This window comes from Nicotiana tomentosiformis, chromosome 12 (assembly GCF_000390325.3).
Source record: "Nicotiana tomentosiformis chromosome 12, ASM39032v3, whole genome shotgun sequence".
Taxonomy (NCBI): domain Eukaryota; kingdom Viridiplantae; phylum Streptophyta; class Magnoliopsida; order Solanales; family Solanaceae; genus Nicotiana; species Nicotiana tomentosiformis.
This window is the reverse complement of record NC_090823.1, coordinates 12,572,961-12,595,849: the sequence shown is the minus strand read 5'-3', so window position 1 is coordinate 12,595,849 and position 22,889 is coordinate 12,572,961. Positions and strand designations below refer to the sequence as shown.

General features: G+C 40.4%; 1 long non-coding RNA gene across 5 annotated transcripts; it reads left to right on the top strand.

Moving 5' to 3' along the window:
• Window positions 1-2,564: 2,564 nt before the first annotated feature.
• Window positions 2,565-22,537, top strand: LOC117281436 (uncharacterized). Of its 5 annotated transcripts, XR_011412731.1 has the most exons (6): window positions 2,565-2,804; window positions 4,950-5,876; window positions 6,222-8,283; window positions 9,260-9,703; window positions 20,896-20,983; window positions 22,363-22,537. It is a non-coding gene; the product is annotated as an uncharacterized lncRNA (long non-coding RNA). The 5 variants fall into 5 exon arrangements; XR_004512064.2 differs by lacking the exon at window positions 20,896-20,983 and having other exon boundaries at window positions 22,363-22,536; XR_011412732.1 differs by lacking the exons at window positions 20,896-20,983; window positions 22,363-22,537 and having other exon boundaries at window positions 2,568-2,804; window positions 6,222-6,309; window positions 8,145-8,283; window positions 9,260-17,619.
• Window positions 22,538-22,889: the final 352 nt, after the last annotated feature.

Here is a 22,889-nt window from a genome sequence, read left to right as displayed (position 1 = left end):
ATGAAAATAGTTCAATTTAAATATATATTGAACGAAATTAACAAAAGTCAATCGAAAGTAAACGCGGGGCCCACACTTTGAAACACGACAAAACTTTACGAAATTCGAACACCCGTTCCGATACGAGTTCAACCATACAAAAATTATCTAATTTCGATATCGAATCGTCCTTCGAATCCTCATTTTTTTTTTATTTTTGGAAGGTTTTACAAAAAATATCATTTTCTTCCATTTAATTCACTAATTATTGATGTAAATAAGTATGAAATCAAGAAATATAACCAATTTCGGATAAAGAATACTTACCCAACTCAAAATTGTGAAGAATCCCTCTGAAATCGCCCAAAACCGAGGTCTAAAACTCTAAAAATGAACAAAAATGTCGAACTCCCGAACTTAAGCATTCTGCTAGCTCTTTCGCGCATGCTGACTGGTTTGTGTGACTACGAGATCGCATTTGTGAGAAAAAGATCGAATAAGCCAGTTTGCTAGGTAGAGGTCCGCACCTGCGTAAGAAAATATCGACCTGCGACATCGCGGACGCGCCCAAATGACCGCAGAAACGGTCTATCTCGTAGAAGCGGGCTCGCCCTTCGCAGAAGCGATTGCGCACCTGCGCAAAAAATTTCCACAGGAGCAAAGAAACAGGCATGTGCCAACATCGCAGAAGAGACCAAAAATTCCGCACGAGTGGCCACGCACCTGCTCTCAAGGATTTCGCATGTGCGACGCACCAGAATGGGACCTGCCTTCTTGACAAAAAATGATCCGAAACTCGTCCGAAACTCACTCGAGCCACTCGGGACCTCGTCTGAATATACCAATAAGTCCTATAACGTAACACGAACCTACTCGAGGTCTCAAATCATGTCAAACAATGTCAAAACTACAAATCACACCTTGATTCGAGCTTAATGAATTTATGAATTTTTCAATTCTATAACTCGCGACGAAACATGCCAAATCAATCCGGAATAACCTCAAAATTTGCATGTAAGTCCCAAATGACATAACGAAACTACTCCAACTCTCGGAATCGAAATTCGAGCCCGATAACAACAAAGTCAATTTACGGTTAAACTTTAGAATCTTTAAACTTTTAAGTTTTTAACAAATGACAATAATTCAAGCTAGGGACCTCCGAATTAAATTTCGGGCATACGCCCAAGTCCCGAATCAGGATACGGATCCACCGGGACCGTCAGAACACTGATCCAAGTCCGTTTGCTCAAAATGTTGATCGAAGTCAACTCAAATACGTTTTAAAGCATGATTTCATATTTTATAAATTTTTCACATAAAAACCTCCCGGATTAAGACACGGACTGCGCACACAAATATAAGAAGTCTGAATGGAGCTATTCGAGGTCTCAAAATACATAAATGAACGTTAAAATTATAGATGACCTATTGGGTCATCATAGAGAGTGCTCCGTGAACCCCATGATTTGATTGATTATCCGTGAGGAAAAGGGAATCATCTTGCCTCTCACCTCCACTTCATACACCGCATCTATACTGGCTTCAAGTTGCGAGTTAGCATAGCACTCTTTGACCATGTTCACGTTCACCGACTCACCGGGACAGAACAAGCTTTCAAAACCCAGGTATCTGATATTGTGGTAAATCCCCGAGTACTTCCTGGCTAGCTTTGCCATCATCAATATTAACTTCCGGGTCGGGACTCACTGCCGGAACAAAGGTCCGGTACCACATCCCGGAATGAGCTAGCACAACCCGAATACCATATTTGCAGCTCGGTACTACATCCGCATCTGGATCAATGCGCTCTTCTTCCTCCCCCACTGGGGTGGGGGAGGTGCCCGCCTACCTCCTCGACGACTACTAGAGGCAACCTCGGAGGAACCTGCGTTAGAACGTTTGCTAGGACAGCAAGACATAGTACCTGCACAAGTCGAACAACATTAGTCACAACACTTCAAATAAAAACAAGACCAAACAGGGTAACCACCCGACACTTACGTTATTGGCATGTTCACAAGTACAATGTATATCGGGGCTCAGACTAACTCATTAAAAACACGCCACAAGTAATTAACACACCACCCAACTACCAACATAATACTACAACAACATAATTATGGACTACACTAGTGTAAAATACAAAATTAAGAAGCTAAACTAGTAACTAAGAAAAGAAAAATAAGAAGTTATACTAATTTACCATTAACAAAAGGAAGAAGTTACAATACAACGTACACAAGTATGTAGCATGAACCGAACATCCCAATTAGCACCTAGCAACACATTAGCACGAGGTAATCAATTGATTTGCACTCGGAGCTAACACGTTAAAGTTTCACAATATAAGAACATGAACTCCCACCCCACACTTATCATCTATTATCACATTAGCACCAAACAATTACCCTCCAACTAAGCAACAAATTTCACAATTTTCTTTTTCAAGAAGGCATTTTATCAAACACATTTTAGGCACTAAGTTCACCCATTTATTTTCGATTCCACGTGGTCAAGAACCACCCCACTTTAACGGTATAATAAGTGAAACTTTTAGTACGCTAAAGGGTAGTTTCATAATAAAGTTCTTTTATATTGGCATTTTGGTACCTTTCATTTCTCCATTCTCGGCAACACATGTTTACCACAGTTGGCTTGGAACTTGGAGAGAACAATACAGAGAACTGGCTTTCATACCCATTTTTCTTTTCTATACACAGTTTTCCTTCACTGTTCCTTCTTTCTCCTTATCTTTCTCTATTGCATCCCTCTATTTTTCTTATTCCTGAATCTATCACACGTCGTCAGTTTCTTCCTTAGAGGTAATCTTTCAAAGTATGAGCCTTTTATTTTGGTCAATTTTTTCTGCAATATTTCCTTGATTATTTCACTTTCTTTGTTACCGTTTGTACTTTTGGGTTGTTTCTGGGTTGTTTTTTATTCGATTTTCTACATGTATGTCACTAATTTCTCTGTTTTGCTCGTGCATGTTAGAAAATGTATACCCAGGTGCAAGTATGTGAGAAGTACTGCAAGTGATCTATTCTTGGGATAGATATCTAAAAGCGGCTAAAATCGATGAAGCTTTCGTTTGACCTAAATCTCTCTCTCTGAAAATAAAAACTCCCCATTTTTTACTCTCTTTTGTCTTTTTATTTCGTGACAATTTTTCATCGCTTTTATCCTTGTAGTTCCACACTCCGATTGATTTCCCCCTTTTTGAGCATTACTCACAAACGCTATATTTATATGCGAAAAAAAACCCAAAATCATACATTATCTTTGGCTTTAGACTTAAAGTCATACATATTCTTTCGCGTGGAGCACTAATAGTCCATTTACTTTAACAAAGTGGTGCACTTTTAGTCATAACACTGAGAAAAAGCCCAAAATCATACATTATCTTTGGCTTTAGACTCAAAGTCATACATATTCTTCCACATGGAGCACTAATAGTCCATTTACTTTAACAAAGTGGTGCACTTTTAGTCATAACACTAAACATATTTTAATTTTTAATAGAAATCTAAGATCTGACAAAATATCTGTACCATTTATTTTCTTGTTTACCGAAAGAAATAAAGATGACAGATTTATCAAGAATTTATTTACTATTTATTTACTATACGTTAAATATACATTTTACTAAGAAATGTTAAACATCGTTAATTTATTTGCAATGATTTTTATCTAGATAACCTCAAATATTATCTAGATTTTTTATTATATACATAATATTTACTATACGTTGACATAAAATAAATATATATTTATTAGATTTTTTTATTTTAAGGGGAGTCAACGTATAGTAAATATACATAAAATAAAAATAAATTTTATGTATATAATAAAAAAATTTAAATAACATTTGAGGTTATCTAGATAACAATCATTGCAAATAAAAATTAACGGTGTTTAACATTTCTTAGTAAATGTATATTTTACGTATAGTAAATAAATAGTAAATAGATAAATAGTAAGTAAATTTTATGTATATTTATTATTTACTATCTAGATAAATCTGTCATCTTTCTTTCTTTCGGTAAACAAGAAAATAAATGGAACATATATTTTGTCAGATCTTAGATTTCTGTTAAAAATTAAAATATATTTAGTGTTATGACTAAAAGTGCACCACTTTGTTAAAGTAAATGGACTATTAGTGCTCCATGTGGAAGAATATGTATGACTTTGAGTCTAAAGTCAAAGATAATGTATGTTTTTAGGCTTTTTCTAGTGATATGACTAAAAGTGCACCACTTTATTAAAGTAAATGGACTATTAGTGCTCCATGTGAAAGAATATGTATGACTTTGAGTCTAAAGCCAAAGATAATGTATGGTTTTGGGCCTTTTCTCATTTATATGCATACAAAATATACCTATAGGTATTGAGTGCCCATTTTCTTGATGATAGTACTTTAATCAAGTATACCCTATAGTTGAAGCTGATCCAATTCTTTAGATTCAGTGGTATCTGTTTAGTTTTTTTACAGCAATTAAAGTCATCCAGTAATTGTTGTGCATTATTATGTTCTATATGATTCTTTTAACATAATAGTAGTAGCAAGTATACTCATCTCCAGTTTCCGCCGTGGTTTCTCGAGGATTCCTCAAAATGGAGTTGTTTGGTGGGAAGGGAAGAAAAAAAGTATAGTGTGAATAAACATTTCTACTTCCAAATAATTTAGAGGATTATTTTTCCTTAGATACATTACAAAATTATGGATTTACTTTATCTTACCTTCTCCATAATAAAAAAAATAAAAAAAGAAACAATAACTAAACAATCAGATAACATTATTGAAGTGATATTGTGACAATTGGATTCTGAGAGACTCAATACAATGATTTTTAACGACTCGACCGGTCGTTTTGACCATTTGCACTTTGCTCGGTAGTTTACGGGTGTGAGTAGCTCTGTGTGATGTATTATGACTTATGTAAATCGTCGATTTTGGTTTTCAGGTTATTCGGAATCGGTATGGAAGAATGAGTTTCATGGTTGAGACTTTGAGTTGAAAGAGTTGACCAAATATGACTTTTTAAGAATTTGACCCCGGAACGGAGTTTTGATGGTTCCGTTAGTTCCGGATAGTGATTTTGGACTCGGGTGTATGCCCGGATTTGCATTTGGATATTTCTAGAAGGTTTCGACACTAATTGGCGAAAATTGGAGATTTGAAGGCTTGAGAAGTTCATAAGTTTGACCGGAAATTGACTTCGAAGATATCGGATTCAGATTATGGTTCCAGGAGTTGGAATAGCTTCATCATGTCATTTGGGACTTGTGTGCAAATTTTGAGTTCATTCCGGGATGATTTAATATGTTTCAACGCGTGTTTTGGAAATTTGAAAGTTCAAAGTTCATTGGATTTGAATTGAGGTGTGATTCGTCGCTTCGATGTTGTTATGTGTGTTTTGAAGCCTTGAGTAGGTCCGTGTTATGTTATGTGACTTGTGGGTATGATTGGACGGGGTCCCGATGGGCTCGGGCGTGTTTCAGATTGATTTCGGACCATTTTCTTCAGTATGTCAGCTGCTGGTTCTGGTGTTCCGCACCTGCGATCGGTATTGCGCAGGTGCGAGCCATGTGTCGCAGATGCACAAGAAGTCATGGATGGAGCTCATCGCAGATGCGGAGGAAAAATCGCACATGCGGGTGCGCAAGAGCGGAAATTGTTCCGCAGGTGCGAGAGGGTCGGCTGGTGAGTGTGGTCGCAGAAGCGAGGATATGACCGCAGATGCGGTGGTCGTAGATGCGACAATTTGACCGCAAATGCGGAAGTGTTGGGCAGAAGGATAAATACAAGGGTTCGTGATTTTGGCTTCATTTTGACATTTCCAAGCTCGGATTGGGGCAATTTTGGAGCAAATTTCATCACAAGGATTGGGGTAAGTGCTTACTACTCGGTTTTGATTATATTCCATGAATCTATCATCGATTTTAGCTTTTGGTTGATGATTGCTAAGGAGGAAATTGGGGGTTTTGGCCTAAAGTTTCATAATATGAATTTTTGAGTTTTGAACATCGAATTAGAGTCGGATTTGAGTGAAACTAGTATGGTTGAACTCGTAATTGAATGAGTTATCGGATTTTGTGAGTTTTGTCGGGTTCCGAGGTGCGGGCCCGGGTTGGGCTTTTGGGCCGGTTTCGGGCTTTGATTCAAGATTCGATCTTTTATGATCGGGATTGGTTCCTTTAGCATTGTTTGATGTATTTGAATTGTTGTTGGTCAGTTTCGAGCCGTTTGGAGGTCGGAACACGCGAGATGGCATCTTTGGAGCATCGCTTGGCTTGCTCGGCATTGGTATCGGCTCGTTCGAGGTAAGTAACTCTTCTAAACTTAGTGCTGAGGGTATGTAACCCCGCATTTCGTGTTATGTGATTGGTATTGAGGTGACGCACATGCTAGGTGACGGGCGTGTGGGCGTGCACCCTGTTAATAGGGACTCGGTTGTTTCCATGGCACTGTATAACGGCCCTATTTTGTTGATATTTGTGTTTCCACCATGTGATAAAGTATCTGAGCTGTCAATCATGCTAAATATCATGTTTAGGCTTTTATGCTGATATTGTTAGGACCCATAGTGGTCGTTTCTTGCTGTCATCTCACTGATTTTGTACTCAGTCATATTCATGCATTCATATCATATCTTAGTCTCAGTGTTTATTGATACATCATATCATTGTAGTCGGGCTAGTTTCATGACATTATGAGCCCGAGAGTGAGACTGGAGAGATGGATGGTTGAGTGAGGCTGAGAGCCTGATTGTGAGTGACAGTTATGGGATCGGGCTGCACGTCACAGCATGTTATATTGATTTATACCTGGATCCCACTTATGATAGCGCTTGGGCTGTAGGAGCCCCTCCGGAGTCTATATACACCCCCAGTGAGCGCGATTGATTATATTGAGGGTTGGATCTTCCCTGAACATGGATCTTGTCCGAAACATTATATACTTGGAGATTGATCTTCTCCATGGGGCTGGATTGGCCTTCCTCGGTACCGAATGATTGATGATCAGTGATGTATATACTCCGGGATGGATCTTCCCTAGGCCGTATGGGCCATATACAGTACCGAGTAGTTGAGCATTGATGAGTGAAAAAAGTGAGATAGTGAGATTGAGTACTCTGAGAGTGTGAGTACATGATTCATCTCTGGGGTACATGGCATTGGCATGCATACATGACATACATGCATAGAGATGCATTTTTCTGTACGGTATCACGTCATTCATGATTTTTACACACATTGATATGTGGGCATAGAGAGGGATTTTATACTTGTTATTTGGAAAGAAAATGAAACTTCTCACTCATTGTTGAAAGGATTTTGGAAAAATTATATTTTTCAAACTTACCCGTATTTTTGGCATCTTCGGCAAAAGAATTGAATTTCTACTAAGATATTTGAAAAGCATGCCTATTTTCTGGAACTATGAACGAGTTGTGCATTTTTACTTCGGAGATACCCCTTTACTTCTTGTGTTATGCTGTTATGAACTGTTGTAGAATTCCGGTATGAGACCCGACCTTGTGATAGCTCGTCACTGCTTTCAACCTAAGGTTAGGTTTGTTACTTACTCAGTACATGGGGTCGATTGTACTGATACTACACTTTTGCACATTGCGTGCAAATGTTGGCTACAGTTGTTGCTGTGTTCGAGGGTTGCTGAATTTGAAGATGTACCCGCGCCCATGTTGTAGCTGCCTCTGTTGTTCTGGGTAGCCTTAGATTAAATTGTGCTGTTTATGTAGTTTTCAAACAGACTATGTGTTTATTTCATTTCCGCTTTGTAAATTCTATTCTTAGTAGCTCATGATTTGTACTACCAATCATTGGGAAATATAATAGATCCAGATAATTTATTCTGTTTAATTGACTTGTTAACATTATTGAAATTGGATAGTTATTAATTGGCTTACCTAGCGGGTTGAGTTAGGTGCCATCACGACTAACGTATTTTGGGTCGTGACAAATTTTAATGCATAAATTAAAGTTTTTGAGAGTCAAAACTTTTGATGTAAAAGGGCGCCCACAACTAGGATAGCGAGTCGACTAGCTTTCAGCAGGTAGAAAATTAATCTTTTTTCTTTCTGTTTCCACCAGTTTCTAAGTTGTCAATTTAAGGATGTGCCGTTTCTGTTTTCCAGGTATTTAGTTCACAAGAGCAACATCTGCACTCAATGTGATGTCTGAAAACATTGACAAGAAGCTATATTTTTTTGGCAGCCAGATATGTGCTATCAATTGTAACTTCCACTTTGCAATGATTACGGATTTGCTAGTGAGGTAAAATAGTCTTTTTTATTGTTTCTTGTACTGCATTTTTTAAGCAATGAAATTTTTTTCCTATGATACTTCTTAGATTTGCATCTTCAAGACGTACGATTATCTTTTTTTGAGAAATCTGTTGAGCAGCGAGCAGTATCCCTTTACTGAGGATCCTTCATTGTGGAGCTTGTACAACTTCTTGATATATGCTTCTAATTTTTAGCATGATAAATTTAAAAAAATGTCCTTTATCACAGTAAAAACTAAAAAGTCTTCTATTTGAAGGTTTTCTGGTTGTTCCCTTTACCAATTAAAGCAATCTACCGAGGGTGAGTCCTTCCCTAAGTTATATGCATTAACATTGTGACTGGAGTCAACATTTTCAATTATTTGTAGTTTGAAACAGCACCTCCAAAAGAGGCATGTTTTCTAAGTTTACTGCTAAATCTTTTACATTAATCTGTAATTCCTCTTAACAAATAATTTTATGTTAATACTTAAACATACAGTACATAAAAGGTATCATCGTGCAGTTCATGAACTTAATGAAGTTATGTCTTCACAACAGGTTAACCATGAATAGTTGTACATTCTATGTAAAACAAGATAGTTTCACACTATTCAATCATCAACTATTTAATCCAAAGATATCAAATCTTGCTCCTAATAAATAATTGAAATTCATTCTATGTTACATACTTTTAGCTTATTGTGGTAAAGTTCTACTGGGTCACTAATAAATTTTTTAACAATTATTAGTCCTTTGCTATTATTCGTATATTATTTTTGATAACTAGCTAGACCATTAATCTGGTATATCTTTCAAGTACAGATTACTTAGTAGAGGAAGGAGAGCTCATATTTCTCAAGGATATATAGCGATTGATGTGTGGCTATAATTCCATAGTTTAGTACATTATTTGCTTTGCATTTTATATGCTTTAATGATAAATTATACTTTATTTGCGCGTAATGGAGTCTATTTTATGTGTAGGTGCATTGGAAATGAAAGTAGAGCAAAAAGAATAATTAAAGTCTAAAGCGTGCTCGAAACCAGTTGAAAAGAAGAAAGAAAGAAGTGAGCAACCGACAAATGAAAAGCTGACGAAGCCAGGCCTAGAGCAGGCGTTAGAGCAGGCTGGGCGAGCCCTTTAGCTCGCGTGAGAGCTGGCGAGACGAGGTAGAAGGCGAGATCCACCGAGCATTGAAGCTGGCGAAGCCAGGCCTGAGGCGAGCTCGAGCTGGCGTTATACCTCGCGAGGCCAGGTCTGAGGAGCGCACATTCCGAGCTATGAAGGCTTATTTCGTCTCCTGGTTTAACTAGGACTTGGCCTACGCGTTTAGGTCTTTTCCTAAACATATAAATAGACCTAAAACGCCACTTTTGAAGGACTTTTGCAACCGGAGGCAAGGATAGCTCGTGGAACAATTGTTGGGAGTAAGAATCATCGATTTCTACATCCCTTTATCCTTACTTTGTAATTTAATTATGCAAAATATTTTGGATATTGTTACTATGAGTATGAGTAGTGTATACGGTCGAAACCTATTAAGTCAGTCGTACGGACTGGTCGAGATAACAATATTTCGATCGAAAGGTATCTACGTAAGGTCAGGTCGAGGTCCGAAGAAAAGGCTTCAGGATTCGAGCTCCAAGACCGATCAAAGATCAGTTCGGTATCATTATCGGGACCACGACCAAATCGAACCACGAGGCAAAAGGTTGTCAGAGATGCACAGACTGACCGACACCCACCCCGAATATCAAGACACCGAGTCAGGATCGAGCTCGAGTCAAGGCTGATGACTCGACCCGATATCGAGTTCGAGTCAGTATCGAGCTCACAGACAAGGCCGTTACAACCGCACTAAGGGAGAGAATCCCGGCGGGAATTAGGAAAAAGACAATACATCATGGGCTCTCCACTACATATTTTTTATTATATATAAAGTAAGATCCATCTACTATAAAGGGAGGATTATGGTAAGCATAAGGCATGGACACATTGTAACAAAAGATTACTTCTCATATTGAACGATATCTCCTTGTGCTTGTTTTACTTTATCTTATTCATTCTTCTTGCTCACTATTCTCATTCTCATAGTCAAGAACATAAGTATTTCTATTTCTCTATACGGTTTGTATCAAATTATATCACATATCCTTAGAACCATACACAAATTTAACTCTATCCGATTTTTCGGGTAAACAGTTTGGCGCCTTCCGTGGGGCTAAGGATAACAGTGGTTGTTTGATACAAATCTGCAACACACACCAGTTGACGACCGTCTTTTAAGAGTATCTTCGACTTCGAATCAACAATAACAAACCCTCGATTGATGGCTTTACCTATCGACAATGGAGCTGGCCTTCAAGATGAAACCAACAACTTGATACCCAGGGCCGGAAGGCCACTTGACGATGTCGCCGAAGCTTGAATCGAAGTACCTGAAATTCGAGCCGAAGTGCCACTAGATGTCAATTCACATGTGGCCCTTGAGGCGAACCAACGTTCTGAACCGGAAAGAAGTATTCATGGCGGTACTCGATATGTAGCTCAAGACACCCATAACGTGGAGGAGATCGGAGTCAGCTTGCGTATGATCTTTGAAATGTTACAAGCCCAACAAGTAGTGATAGCTCAGTTGCAGAGCCAAACCCAGCTACCGAGTAGGCCAGAGCCCAGTCAACCTCGAGAAATTGCCCACAGAACGGAGCCAGTCATAAGGTCAAACGAGCAAGAATCGGGGACTACTCCCGAAATTGCTAAAATACTTTAGGAGTTCACAAAGAGAATCGAAGCCAACGATAAAAAAGTAGAAATATGTCATTCCAGGGTCGATCAGATCCCAGGGGCTCCGCCAATGATAAAAGGGTTGGATTCCAAAAAATCCGTACAAAAACCTTTCCCCTCGAGTGCAACCCCAAAACCAATCCCCAAAAAATTTTGTATGCCCGAAATCCACAAGTATAACGGTACGACCGATCCCAACGAACACGTCACCTCTTACACATGTGCCATCAAAGGCAACGATCTAGAGGATGATGAAATCGAATCCGTTTTATTGAAAATATTTTCGGAGAGACCCTCTCTAAAAGGGCGATGATTTGGTATCACAACCTGCCACCAAATTTCATAGACTCATTCGCAATGTTAGCAGATTCGTTTTTGAAGGCACACGCTGGTGCCATAAAGGTTACAACAAAAAAATCAGATCTTTTCAAAGTAAGGCAAAGGGATAACGAAATGCTAAGGGAGTTCGTGTCCCGATTTCAAATGGAACACATGGATTTTCCACCGGTCACAAACGACCGGGACATCCAAGCTTTCACCCAAGGGTTGAACGAGCAAAGTTCAATAGCATCACGTCGGCTGAAGCAAAATTTGACCGAGTATCCGGCAATAACTTGGGCAGATGTACACAATCGATATTAGTCAAAAATCAGGGTCGAGGACGACCAATTAGGAGCTCCTTCCGGACCCTTGCATCAGAACGGGTCGGCTATTAAAAACCGGAGGGACATCGACAGAGTGCAGAGGTCTAACAGAGACCGATATCAACCATACATCACGGATCGGATGAATAACGGTTCGACACGCAATGCCGCCCGGAACAATCGAAGGAGTGATCGAGGACAAAATTCACGGGGGCTTATGAGCAAGAGTGGCTTTGACAAATATGCCGATCCTATAGAGGCACATCGGCTATCGGAGTACAATTTTAGCGTCGATGCATCGGACATTATATCGACGATCGGAAGAATCAAAGATACTAGATGGCCCCGACCCATGCAAACCGTTCCCTCCTAAAGGAATCCAAATTCAATGTGCAAATATCATGGTACACATGGCCACATGACCGATGATTGCAGACAATTAAGAGAGGAGGTAGCCCGTCTATTCAATGAAGGCCACCTTCATGAGTTCCTCAGTGACCGAGCCAAGAATTACTTCAGAGAAAGGGACGCCAACAGAAAAGATAAACAAGAGAAACCTCAACATATCATCCATATGATCATCGGTGGGGTCGATACTCTACATGGACCTGTACTCAAACGCGTCAAGGTACCGGCCACAAGGGAGAAGCGGACTCGAGGTCATGTACCCGAAGGCACTTTATCATTCGAAATCGAAGAAGCGAAAGGCATTTCTCACCCTCACAACGACGCTCTGGTAATTTCTATCCTAGTAAATAAAGTTCAAGTTAAGCGTGTTCTAGTGGATCCAGGTAGCTCTGCGAATATCATCTGATCTTGGGTAGTGGAGTAGCACGGTTTGCCGAATCAAGTCGTACCAGCAGCTCGGGTATTGAAAGACTTCAACATGGCTAGTGAAACGACTAAAGGTAAAATTATTCTACCCGTGAATGTGGCTGGAACCATCCAAAATACCAAGTTCCACGTAATCGAAGGCGACATGAGATATAATGCCCTACTCGGAAGATCTTGGATCCACAATATGAGGGCAGTGCCTTCGACCCTCCACCAAGTAATGAAATTCCCTACGTCGGACGGCGTGAAAACAGTATACGGGGAGCAACATGCTGCGAAGGAAATGTTTGCGGTCGATGAGGTAACACCGATACCAACGTTATTGGCCTCGGAAAGATCGAGCACTAAAGATAGACGAGAAACCAAATAGCAATCACAACTAGCAGTCTCGACTGAATCGGTGAAGCGGGAAATAGAGGATGACGAGGGAGAGTTTCTGACACCTCGAACTTTTATCGTCCCCGACGACTCCGACGCCACCAAATCTATGATCGAATAACTGGAGCAGGTTATATTAATCAAATATCTGCCCGAGAGAAAGGTATACCTGTGAACGGGATTGACCCCCGAACTCAGGAAAAAACTTATTTAATTTCTTATCGATAACATAGATTGTTTTGCTCGGTCCCATTTAGACATGGCAGGGATCCCACCGTCGATAACAATGCACCAGCTGAGCTTGGACCCTAGGTTCAAACTGGTGAAACAAAAAGGAAGATCTCAGTCCGAGATAAAACACGCATTTGTAAAGGATGAGGTAACTAAACGTCTCAAAGTAGGGTCAATTCGGGAAGTAAAATAGCCCGAGTGGTTAGCCAACGTAGTTGTAGTCCCTAAAAAGGGGAACAAATTTAGAATGTGCGTAGATTATAAATATCTAAACAAAGAATGCCCAAAAGATTCTTTTCCACTACCTAGCATCGATCGCATGATCGATGCCACAACCGACCACGAGATCCTTACTTTTCTCGACGCCTATTCCGGGTACAATCAAATTCGAATGAACCTGGAGGACCAGGAAAAGACTTCATTTATCACCAAGTATGGAACCTATTGCTATAATGCAATGTCATTCGGGCTAAAAAACGCAGGAGCTACATACCAACGCCTAATGAATAAAATGTTCGAAGAACAAATAGGTAAGTCGATGGAAGTTTACATTGATGACATGCTAGTTAAGTCCCTGCGCGCAGAGGACCATTTGACTCATTTGCAGGAAACGTTTAAAATCTTAAGGAAATACAACATGAAGCGCAACCCCAAGAAATATGCTTTCGGGGTTGGATCATGCAAGTTCCTTGGTTTCATGGTATCGAATAGGGGAATCGAGATCAACCCCGACAAAATTAAAGCCATTGAAGATATCACCGTCGTGGATAGTGTGAAAGCAGTGCAAAGGCTAACCAGACGGATAGCTGCCTTAGGCCGATTCATTTCGAGGTCATCAGATCGAAGCCACAAATTCTTCTCCCTACTCAAAAAGAAAAACGATTTCACTTGGACCCCGAAATGCCAACAGGCACTAGAACAATTGAAGCGGTACATATCGAGCCCACCACTACTTCACACTCCGAAGATAGATGAGAAGCTTTACTTATACTTGGCGGTATCGAAAATCGCACTAAGGGGCGTCCTAGTTCGAGAAGAGCAAGGTACACAGTTTCCTATTTATTATGTAAGTCTTAGAGAAATTGGCACTTGCACTAATAAGCGCCTCTAGAAAGTTAAGACCATACTTTCAATGTCACCCCATATGCATTTTAACCACTTACCCACTTCGTAATATTTTGCACAAGCCGGAACTATTAGGTCGATTGGACAAATGGGCCGTCGAACTCAGTGGGTACGATATCGAATATCAACCCCGTACGACTATCAAGTCTCAAATTTTAGCAGACTTCGTGGCCGATTTCACGCCAACCCTCGTACCCGAAGTTGAAAAGGAACTCTTATTAAAATCGGGTACGTCGTCGGAGGTTTGGACCCTCTACATAGATGGTGTTTCAAATGTGAAAGGGTCCGGGCTTGGCATCATACTGAAACCTCCCACAGGTGGCATTATTAGGCAATCATCAAAACCACTAGATTAACTAACAATGAGGCCGAGTACGAGGCCATGATTGCAGGTCTCGAGCTAGCTAAAAGCCTGGGAGAAGAAGTCATTGAAGCCAAATGTGACTCTTTACTAGTGGTGAACCAAGTAAATAAAACTTTCGAGGTTCGAGAAGATTGGATGCAAAGTTATTTGGACAAATTACAGGTAACTCTACACTGTTTCAAAGAATAGACCCTACAACATGTGCCTCGAGAACAAAACAGTGAGGCCGACACACTCACAAATTTGGGGTCGTCTGTCGAGGAAGATAAGATTAACTCGGGGATTGTCGTTCAACTCTCGAGATCTATAATCGAGGAGGGGCATGCCGAGATAAATTCCACGAGCTTAACTTGGGATTAGAGGAATATGTATATTGAATACTTAAAGAACGGAAAACTCCCATCGAACCCTAAAGAATCGAGGGTTCTACGAACCAAGGCTGCTCGATTCACGTTGGTTGAAGATGGAACATTATACAGAAGGACGTTCGAAGGACCACTAGCAGTATGCTTGGGACCAGGAGACACCGATTATGTTTTATGAGAGGTCCATGAAGGCATTTGTGGAAACCACTCCGGCGCCGAACCATTAATTCGCAAAATCATCAGAGCAGGGTACTTCTGGGATAGCATGGAGAAGGACACTAAGGAGTTCGTTCGAAAATGTGATACATGTCAAAGGTTTTCACCGATGATCCATCAACCTGGAGAGCAGCTTCATTCGGTCATTTCTCCATGGCCATTCATGAAATGGGGAATGGATATCGTCAGCCCTCTACCATCGGTCCCGGGTAAAGCTAAATTCATTTTGTTTAGGACTGACTATTTCTCTAAATGGGTTGAAGCACAGGCGTTCGAAAAGGTGAGAGAAAAAGAGGTTATAGATTTCATCTGGGACCACATCATGTGTCGATTTGGGATACCAGCAGAAATAACATGCGACAATGGTAAGCAATTTATCGGCGGTAAAGTGACAAAATTTCTCGAAGACCATAAAATAAAAAGAATATTGTCAACACCATATCATCCTTGCGGGAACGGACAAGCCGAATCAACGAACAAGACTATCATCCAAAACCTGAAGAAAAGATTGAACGAAGCTCTTTGGAAAGTGGAGAGAAATTCTACCCGAGGTCCTTTGGGCATATCGGACAACATCTAAATCCAGTACGGGAGCGACTCCGTTTTCTTTAGTGTATGGCTCCGAAGCTTTAATCCCAGTCGAAGTCGGAGAACCTAGCGCAAGGTTCCGACATATATCGGAAGAGTCGAACTGCGAGGCTATGAATACTAGCCTCGAATTATTAGATGAAAAATGAGAAGCGACACTGGTTCGAATGGCTGCACAAAAACAACGAATCGAAAGGTACTACAATAGAAGAACCAAACTCCGCCATTTCAAGACCGGGGATTTGGTCCTAAGGAAGGTCACCATCAACACTCGAGATCCTAATGAAAGGAAGCTCGGCCCGAATTGGGAAGGACCCTATCAAGTCCTCGATATAGTCGGAAAAGGGTCTTATAAACTCGGAACAATGGATGGCAAACAGTTACCAAACAATTGGAACATATCGCTTCTCAAACGATATTATTGTTAAGGTATGATTTTCTCCTTTCTATCACCTATATATATATATATATATATATATATATTCGACACTAACTCATTATAGGAATTCGATAAAATACATCAAGACCTCTGGTTTTAAAGCACGCGTCGTACACTTTTTCCCCTTAGTTCGGCTTTTATCCCAAATAGGTTTTTCCGGCAAGGTTTTTAACGAGGCAACAACTATGTGCTACCTGAGGGAAATTCTATAGTATCCGAGGCTTCTTCATAATCAACCCCGAATACTGGGGGGCTACCATCGAATAAATCAAGCTGGACACAAGAAATCTATTTCGTATCAAATTCATGTCGGGCAGGGTCTCGATAGAGAAAAGTGTAAGGGTCAAATGGTCAAAACGAACCATGCCCATGTAGTTTTGCTCGAACTCTGGCACAAGATACAAACATATGTATAATGACTTATATAGGAAAATTTCTTCTTCTCAGATATCGCTTACTTTGAAGAGCTCTTCCTACTTCATGATTCAAACAAGCTTAAGGGCCAACCACCATCAAAAAGTCTATGGGCTAAGATACTTTGAGTTCGAGTTCGAAGCAATCACTCACTAAATCATTAAGCCTAAGGGCTATCTTACATCGAGTTCGAGCAAACCACTCACTCGATCATAAAAGGCCTACGGGCTAAGATACTTTGAGTTCGAGTTCGAAGCGATTACTCACTCAATCATTAAGCCTAAGGGCTATCTTACATCGAGTTTGAGCAAACCACTCACTCGATCATAAAAAGGCCTACATGCTAAGGTACTTTGGGTCCGAGTTCGAAGCAATCACTCACTCAATCATTAAGCCTAAGGGCTATCTTACATCAAGTTCGAGTGAACCACTCACTCGATCATAAAAGGCCTACTGGCTAAGATACTTTGAGTTCGAGTTCGAAGCAATCATTCACTCAATCATTAAGCCTAAGGGCTATCTTACATCGAGTTCGAGCGAACCACTCACTCGATCATAAAAGGCCTACGGGATAAGATACTTTGAGTTCGAGTTCGAAGCAATCACTCACTCAATCATTAAGCCTAAGGGCTATCTTACATCGAGTTCAAGCAAACCACTCACTCGATCATAAAAGGCCTACGAGCTAAGGTACTTTGAGTCTGAGTTCGAAGCAATCATTCACTCAATCATTAAGCCTAAGGGCTATCTTATATCGAGTTCGAGCGAACCACTCACTCGATCATAAAAAGCCTACGAGTTGTAACACTTCGAGTTCGAGCGATCACTCACTCAGCTGTTAAGCCTAAAGGCTATCTTACTTCAAGCTCAAAATAATCACTCAGCTTAGGGACTAACACAACGAGAGTTGGAGGCTCTGTTCTCACTTAGAACAGACCGAAAGGGTTCCATTACTCCAAAATTCAAGATAACTCAGCTCAAAGAACCGCTGTAAGACTAGGTTGCAATAACAAAATCTTCACAAAAGCAAAAACACGTTTGAGCATGAAAATGAGAAGACATTCAAAAGAAACTAAGTCCTAACTACGGCCGGTGTCAATATCTCCTTCAGGAGCTGCTTCCCCTTCAGGCTCCTCATCGGACTCTCCCTGAATGCCTTCTTCCTCATCATCTTTGTCATCGAAATAAACAAGCTGCCTGGCTTCAACTTCGAGTGCCTTACCTCGGGCAATCTCGTCGGAAAGTTCAAAACCTCGAGTATGAATTTCCTCGAGGGTTTCCTTCCGGGATTGGCACTTTGCCAAGTCAGTAACCCGTTGCTCTCGGTCAGAAGCCTCCCTTAGCTGCATTTGAGCAGCCTCAGCATCGGCCTGATACACATCAATGAACTTGTCCGCCATGAGTTTCGATGACTCGATCTCCGCCTTGGCCTCAGCAAGCCCTGTTTCAAGCTCATCGATCCTCCTAGCCTGAGCTGAACTTTTTTTCTTGATGCCTCGAAGCTGAACATCGGCCGATACTAGTTTCTTTTTCTGTAGCCAGGTGGTCGATAGTCTCCTTCCACCGATCACATTCGGCCTTCATTTGATCGACTTCTCCCCGAAGCAACCCGATCTTTTCAATCTTTTGTTGCAACTGAGATAACGAAGGGTTAGCTTCCATAGTTGGGTCGAATCCATACTCTAAAAGAACGATGCTCACCTTTTTATCTAGTTCGGCCTCTTCTTCACGAGCCTTGGCCAAATCTGCTTGGAGGTCCTTTATAACCTCTTCCTTTCGGCCGCAAAGAAGCTTCAGAGCATCTCTCTCCCCCGAGACCTTTTTAAGCTCGGCCTCACACTGGGTGAGATCGGCTCGAAACTTGCTAAGGGCCTACACAAAAGGGAAAAAACGCAAGCCAAGTTTAGAAAAGAACAAAGAAACCAAGCGCAATAAAATCCTTACCCGAGAAATAAAACGTTGGGACTCTTCTAGGAGAATGGAAGGGTCACTAACATCGGAGGCATCATCGACTCCAGCGAAGCAATCCCGAAAAGGATCCCCTGCACTAGAGCCTCTGCCATATCGGTGGTCTTCAATTCTCGAGCTTCCCTTAACGCCTCCTCAGAAAAGGTCGAAAGAGAAGGCGAATGACCCACTATCATGGTCCCAAGCGAATCACTCGGGATGCTCTGATCGAGCCTCGGGGTATCAGAACCGGCCTTGACCGGTGCCGCCTCAATCAGCTCAGAAGGTCTGGTAACCTCGATGGCTTTCGCAGATCGGACCACCAGTGTCAGAGCATCATCTTCTTCTTCTTCATCTCTCAGTCATTGGACCGAGTCCATCGCAAGAGCGATTACCTTCTTCCTCACCCTTTGCGTTTTGGGCTTGGGGTCTTGTAACGACCCGACCGATCGTTTTGAGTATTACAATCATGTTCCCCCATTTACTGCTCAAATTGGGATTTACAGTTATTGTGACTTGCCGGGGCAATTGGTTCGGGTACGGTGAGGATTTGGAATGAATTGGAACACTTAGTTTCAAGGTTTAAAGCTTAAGTTAAAATAGTGACCGGATATCGACTTATGTGTAAACGATCTCAAAATTTAATTCTGATGATTCCAATAGCTCCGTATAGTAATTTTGTACTTAGGAGCGTGTCCGAAAAATTATTTGGAGGTCCGTAGTGGAATTAGGCTTGAATGTCGAAAGTTGAATTTTTGGGAGGGCACAAGATATAGAATTTGAAAGTTCAAAGTTCATTAGGCTTGAATTAAGGTACGGTTCGTAGTTTTAGCGTTGTTTGATGTGATTCGAGGCTTCGACTAAGTTCGTATGATGTTTTAGGACTTGTTGGTATAATTGGTTGAGGTCCCGAGGGGGCTCGGGTGAGTTTCAGGGTGGTTTCAGATCATTTCTAGGCCATTTTTAGTTGCTGGTTTCTGCCAACAGATGTGTGCATCGCGATCGCGAACATTGGGTCGCGTTCGCGAAGAGCAAACAACAGTTTGGAACCTTGTGAACAGCGATCGCGGAAGCTCTTTCGCGATCGCATAGAACAAAATCTCTGCTGCATTGACCCGACTTTGGAAACTTATATCTCGCAATCTATAAGGAATTTGGAGATGATCCAAAAATAAAAGTTGTAGCACTTGATGTCTAATATTCTGAATTGTAAACCATTTGTCATTTGGAGTTGTGTATAAGACATTATGGTAGATGCACTATAGGCTGTCTAGGAAGAATTTGGAAATCTCTGTTGCACAGGGCTAACTTTGGAAGATTATATCTATCAATCTATAAGGAATTGAGAGATGAGAAACAAATGAAAGTTATAGTCCTTGGTGTCTAGTTTTCAGAAAATTAAACCAATTGCAATTTGGAGCTTTGTACAAAGGGTTATGACCATTATACTAGAGGTTGTCTGGAAGAGTTAGGGAGTTTGTTCTTCGCGACCGCGAAGCATTTTCCGCGATCGCAAATAGAAATTTTGGGGCTGAAAAATTTTGTGCTTTGCTATCGCGAAGCATTTTCCGCGATCGCGGAGAGTAAATGCCTGGACAGAAGATATATATTGTAGCCCTTGGTGTCTAGTTTTCAAAAATGTAATCCATTTGTCATTTGGAGTTGTGTATAAAACGTTATGGTGGATACAATATAGGCTGTCTGGGAAGAATTTGAAAATCTCTGTTGCACAGGGCTGATTTTGGAAGTTTACATCTAACAATCTATAAGGAATTGGGAGATCAGCAACAAATGAAAGTTATAGCCCTTGGTGTCTAGTTTTCAGAAAGTTAAACCAATTGCAATTTGGAGTTTTGTACAAAATGTTATGAACATTATACTAGAGGTTGTCTAGAAGAGTTGGGGAGTTTGGAGCTATGGAGCTCGGATTGAAGCGATTTTCACTCTATGGATTGGGGTAAGTGATTCTTACTCGGTTTTGGTTAAATTACACGAATCTATTATTATTTTTATCAACAAATTAGTGTTTTGGGTTGAAAATTGTAGAAAACTTCATAGACTTTAATTGAAAATTTGAAGGCCGAGTTGTGGTCGGATTTGAGTAATTTTGGTATGGTTGGACTCGTGGTTGAATGGGAATTCGGATTTTGTGAGTTTTATCGGATTCCGAGACGTGGGCCCCACATGCGATTTTTGGGGCGAAATTTTAGATTTTTGGAAAATATTAATATTTTGATATGGAATTAATTCCTATAATTTTTGTGAGCTGAATCAAATTAATTATGACTAGATTCGAGCCGTTTGGAAGTTGATACGCGCATAAAGGAATTTCTAGAGCATTGCTTAACTTGCTCGACATTGCATTTGGCTTGTTCGAGGTAAGTAACTCTTCTAATCTTGGAGTTGAGGGTATGAACCCTGAATATATGTATTATGTGAATTGTTGGGAGATGACGCACATGCTAGGTGACGGGCGTGTGGGCGTGCACTATAAAAATTGTGACATAATTGTTTCAGTGAAATTTTGTAGTTAAATAATCTTGGCATTTTCCATGTAGTTTTATGTGTTAAAGAAATTGAGTTGAAAAGCATATTAAAAATCTTGTTGAGGCTATGTACCAGTATTATTGGGACCCACAGGGGTCATATTGCTGTGAATTATTTGTTTTAAATTGAAAATTATACTCAGTCATATTTCATGTCATTACATATCATATCTCAGTCTCTGTTATTATTTATTGATACATCATATCATCATTTTTGGGTTATTTTCATGACATTGTGAGCCCATGAGAGAGAGACTGGAGAGATTGATGACTGAACGAGGCCGAGGGCCTGATTGTGAGGATTATTATATGGATCGGGGTTGCCCGCCCGCAGCAGGCCATGTTGGATTTATATATATATTATACTATTGTACGTGAGTTATATATATATATATATAAGCGCGTGAGTTGGCCGTGAAGCACGTGAGTTGGTCGTGCAGATCCAGATATTATTATAGCACATGAGTTGTCCGTGCGGATCCAGATATGATATTATAGCACGTGAGTTGTCCGTGCTTATAACGTTTGGGCTGTAGGAGCCCCTCATGAGTCTGTACACACCCCCAGTGAGCGCAGCTGACTATAAATAGGGATCGGGTTACACGCCGCAGCAGGTATTGTATAGAGTTGAGTGATTGAGTGAGCTGAGCATAGTGAGAGAGAATGCGAGACAGTGAGATTGAGTACTCTGAGAGTGTGAGTACATGCGTACAATCTCTGAGATACATTGCATTGACATGCACACATGATATATATGCATAGAGATGTGTTTTCCTCATGCTGTACGACATTACATTATTCATGATTTCTCACACATATTGACAGATGGGCATAGTGATGCATTTGTTTTACACTGGTTCTTTCAAAGGAAAATGAAACATCTCATTTATTATTGAAAGGATTTTTGGGAAAATTATTGTTTTCAAACTTATTCATATTTTTGGTAACTTCGGTAAACGATTTGGGTTTTCATTGATGTACTTGAAAGGCAGAACTATTTTCAGAAGTCATGATTTAGCTGAGCATTTATTCTTTGAGATACTTCTGGTACTACTTGTTTAATATTGTTATGAACTATTGTTGGTTATGGAAGTTGGACCCTGACCTTTTGTACAAGCTCGTCACTACTTTCAACCTAAGGCTAGGTTTATTACTTACTCAGTACATGGGGTCGGTTATACTGATACTACACTTCTGCACATTGCGTGCAGATATTGGCTGTCATTGTTGCTGTGTTCGATGGTTGTCGGATTTGAAGAAGTACTTGCTTTCCTGTTGTAGTTGCCTCTTGTTCAGGGTAGCCTTAGATTTATAAAAGCTCTGTTTATGTATTATTCAAACAGACTATGTATTTATTTCATTTTCGCTTTGTATACTCTATTCTTAGAAGCTCATAATTTGTACTACCAGTTCTTGGAGAATGTATAAGGTTAAGATAATTATTTACTTAAATTGTTTTAATAATTGTTATATAAATTGGATAATTGAAAGTTGGCTTACCTAGTGGGTTGGGTTAGGTGTCATCACGACTAGTTGGATTTTAGGTTGTCACAAGGTGGTATTAGAGCTCTAGGTTCATATGTTCTACAAGTCATGAGCAAGTGTCTAGTAGAGTCTTGCAGATCGGTATGATGACGTCCATAGTTATCGTTTAGAGGCTACATGACATTTAGGATATATATACTTCCCATCTTTCCTTCTTTATCGTGTGGAATTGATTCAGCTTGAGACATAACTC